This window comes from Octodon degus, unplaced genomic scaffold (genome assembly GCF_000260255.1).
Source record: "Octodon degus isolate 3935 unplaced genomic scaffold, OctDeg1.0 scaffold00020, whole genome shotgun sequence".
Classification (NCBI taxonomy): Eukaryota; Metazoa; Chordata; class Mammalia; order Rodentia; family Octodontidae; genus Octodon; species Octodon degus.
Genome location: NW_004524596.1, coordinates 11,617,414 through 11,621,584, shown reverse-complemented (window position 1 = coordinate 11,621,584; position 4,171 = coordinate 11,617,414). Strand labels below are relative to the sequence as shown.

Sequence of the window (4,171 nt, the reverse complement as noted above, 5' to 3'; positions counted from 1 at the left end):
ACCAGATAAGGACAGTGCAACAAAAGAAGATTAAAATCAATCTTTAATTGGATATAAGTCCAAAATTCTAATTAAGTTATAATATTAAATCCAACAGTGTATTAGAAATGATCACCATGACCATGCAGAGTTTATTTCAGGATAACATCAGAAAATACATTAATTTTATTCAGTGCATTAACAGATTGAAGGAAAAACACCATATGATTTAAATAGCTCCAGAAAAGCCATTTAGCAAGATTTAATACCCATTCATGATTTAAAAAAAAAAAAATTCTTGGCAAGCCTAGAATTCAAAGACTTTTTCTCTCCTCCTGTGCTGGGGATTGAACCTAAGGGCTTTGCAAATGCTAAACAAGCACCCTAGAGCTGGGTTCTGTTATTAAAATATTTTTTTGGTATCAGGAACCAAACTCAGGACCTTGTGCTTGCCAGGCAGGCACTTGTACTGCTGAAATACATCCCTAGACCTGTTGTTTTTTGGGGGATGGCTCAGCCTGCCCTGGGGGCAGGGATGGCATGGGATGCGGAGCTGGGGATCGAACCACGGTCCTTGCACTTGCCTAAGCTTGGCTAAGCAGGCACTTTAGACCACTGAGCTATCTTGCTAGTGCATGTTTGTTTGTTTTTGAGCTAGGTGTCTCTATGGAGCCCATGCTGGCCTAGAACTTGCGGCACTCCTCCTCCCTCAGCCTCCCAAGAGCTGGAATTGCAAGCATGTGCCACTGTGCCTGGCTAAGATTTTTTAGTTTGAGACCAGGTCTCCCTCCATTGTCCCAGCAGGGCTCAAACTTGTGATCCCCTTACCTTAGCTTCCTGAGTCACAGTGATTGATGTCATGTACCACCACACCTGGGCTTTTTTCCTTGACAAAGGCTATCTACCAAAAGCTCACAGTGAGCGTAATTCTTAGTTGTTAAACTGTGGAAACAATTTCACCAATGTCCAAAATCACCAGCATACCAGCGATTCTGATCGATGTACAGCGCTGTGCTAGTGGCTCTAGGCACGTGATGGCAGAAAACCCAAGAAACCAGGGAAGTAGTAGAACTAATGATGTTCTCAAGGTTCCTAGATAAGAGCGTAACACAGAAGAAACAGTGGGGGCTGGGAGATGGCTCCGTGGTGAAGTCCTGGCCTAACGCGTGAGGCCCTGGGTTCAATGCCCAGCATTCCATGCAACCCCCCCAAATGTAGAGCAAAGGAAAATTACCCATTAGGAAGGCATCATTTCTTCATATGATAAATAGCAGCATATAAACAACAAAAAAAAAAAAAAGAAAGAAAGAAAGAAAAAAGGATTAAAAACCCTAGGAGTAAAAAAAATAAATAAATAAATTGAAAAAACAAAAACCAAAACCCTAGGAGTGAGCTGTGCTCAGTAAAGCACCTGCCTGCCATGTACAAGGCCCCGGGTACCATCCCAGCACCCGCAACAAAATAAAACAAATAAAAATCCCTATAAATGGATACATAAAAGCAGAACTTGACAAATTATGATAGTAGAAAGGAAGGCTCAGTCATCTCAAAGAGATGTGCCAATTGATCGCTTTACTCAATGTGCCAGGAGGTTTTGTAGCCCTTTTTTTTTTAATTTTTTAGCAGAACTGGGGATTGAACTCAGGCCCTTGCGCTTGCCAGGCAAGCACTTATTCTACTGAGCTATCTCCCCAGGCCCCCTAGCCCTTTTGACAGATGTTCCTTAAATGTATACAGAAGCTTTCCAGATTTGACTGAAGAGGAGTCGCCATCATGGGAGTTGACATCCATCACAACAAGGACCGAAAGGTCCGGCGCAAGGAGCCCAAGAGCCAGGACATCTACCTGAGGCTGTTGGTTAAGCTGTACAGGTTTCTGGCCTGGCGGACAAATTCCACCTTCAACCAGGTTGTGCTGAAGAGGTTGTTCATGAGTCGCACCAACCGGCCACCTCTGTCCTTTTCCCGGATGATCCGGAAGATGAAGCTTCCCGGCCGGGAAAATAAGACAGCGGTGGTTGTGGGGACCGTCACAGATGATGTTCGTGTTCTGGAGGTGCCCAAGCTGAAGGTTTGTGCTCTGCGCGTGACCAGCCGGGCCCGCAGCCGCATCCACACGGCTGGGGTAAGATCCTCACCTTTCACCAGCTGGCCCTGGACTCCCCCGAGGGCCGTCGCACGGTCCTGCTCTCTGGTCCGCACAAGGGCCGAGAGGTATACCGGCATTTAGGCAAGGCGCCAGGAACCCCGCACAGCCACACCGAACCCTACGTCCGCTCCAAGGGCCGGAAGTTTGAGCGTGCTAGAGGCCGACGGGCCAGCCGAGGCTACAAAAATTAATGCAGAGATGTACTCTGTTAATAAAAAGATTTTAGATTCTAAAAAAAAAAAAAAAAAAAAAAAAAAAGTATACAGACAAGGAGCACCTATGATAGGCCAACTGCAGCTCGGAAATAGAAGAATAAGAGCCAGAAGGCAAAGCAGTGTAAGCCTGCAGTAATTCAAATGGTGAGGACGGATGCAGAAAAAACTAAGACAGTGGCTCAGAACGGAAAGCCCAGAACCAAATGCCAGGTGTCGTGAGGTCCTGCTCTGTGAAAGGGACGGTCTCACAAGGTGGAAGGGTGACTTCTTAAAGAATCAGAGAAGGACATGGTTTTTCCTCAAAAATGTAAAAATTTCCTTGTCCCATAAGAATTAGAGATTTGAGCATGAAAAGCAAAAATTTTGGAAGATTAAAAGGAAAGTATTGTGGTGGTACGTGCCTGTAAGCTGAGGCAGGGGGATCAGTTAGAGTTCAAGGCCAGCCTGGACTACAAAGTGAAGCCCTGTCTCAAAACACTGAATATATATATATTCAGATTTAGTATAAGAATTGATTCAACTGATTCTGAATGCCTAGACATTCCAGGTCTGCCATCTGAAGAATAGAAACTTAGTTTTTTGGAAATCTAAACCATGGTACCAAAGTTGAAACCATACCTGTGTGTATACGTAAACTTCCACCTCTCCTTTCATCCCATTCTGTACCGCTTGGGAGTAATCATTTTGTTTGTCAGGATTTGGCTTTTCCGGTGCTTCTCTGTATTAGAAACATAGCATACACTGCCCTGTCCTCCTGGTCAGCGGTCCTGTCAGCCCTTGGTGATGGGACTCAGCTGGTGACTGGACTGGAGGGAGCTCCCCTGGGGAATTGCCAGGGGCCCTCCCGGGTGTGTCCAGACACCTGCCAGAACCTCAGCATGAGGAATCTCACGTCTCTTCTCAAATGCGTGCATCGCTTTTTCACCTTGTTTTCTCTTTTGCTGCTGTCATTGCCCGTGGCAATGAGACTCTGGATGCTCCAGCCTTTGAACATGGACTCATGCCAGCGACTCCCCGGGAACCTTCCAGGGCTGAGGCTCTGAACTGGGACTGCACCAGGGCTTCCTCTGGTGGTTCTGAGCCCTCCAGCTTCTTGGAGTACTCAGCTCCTGGGTCCCCAGCTCGCACAAGCCTCTGGGGCACTGTGTTGCCTCTGAGTGCGGGAGCCTTTCTGATAGGGTCTCCCCTGTGCGTAAGTAGCCATTGGCCTGTTCTGTTCCCCCAGAGAGCCCCAGCATGCTACCCTTGTGTGCAATGCAGCGGTTTCCTCACTGCTCTTTACGGCTGCCCGGTACAACATTGTGTGGCCCGATTTTAGTTTGTTCAACTAGTTCCCTAACAATTGGCTTATGCTTTATTTATTTGTTTATTTTGAGACAAAGTCTGTCTTAGATAGTACAGGCTGGCCGTGAACTCACTGTGTGGCCCTCACTGGCCTCAAACCAGCGTCTGTCTTCCTGCCTCAGCCTCCTGAGTGCTGGGCTCACAGGTGTATGCACCCGTACTTGGCACACTGTTTTCTGGTCCAGTCCTGTCCTCACCGGTCCCCTGATGTCAGTAAAACTCGTTCCCCAAAGAGACCCTCCTTCCCTTCTTCCCATTTCCTGCTCGGGTGGTGCACACCAAGAGGTGGAGGAGGAGTACCCAGATCTCAGCTGTCGTCACCTTAACATCTGCTGGTCTGCAGGGCAGAGGCCTCTGTCTCTCCAGGCAATAAATGTCTAGTGTTCCGCTGGGGTAGAGGGAAGATTGTCACCCAGGAGAGCAGGCCAGAGGTCAAGTAGCTCCTGGAACAGGATTTCCATGGGCCCTCGGCTGTACCTGTTGCT

General features: G+C 47.6%; 1 pseudogene; it reads left to right on the top strand.

Moving 5' to 3' along the window:
* Window positions 1-1,721: 1,721 nt before the first annotated feature.
* LOC101573946 lies at window positions 1,722-2,359 on the top strand (annotated as a pseudogene).
* The last annotated feature ends 1,812 nt before the right edge of the window (window positions 2,360-4,171 follow it).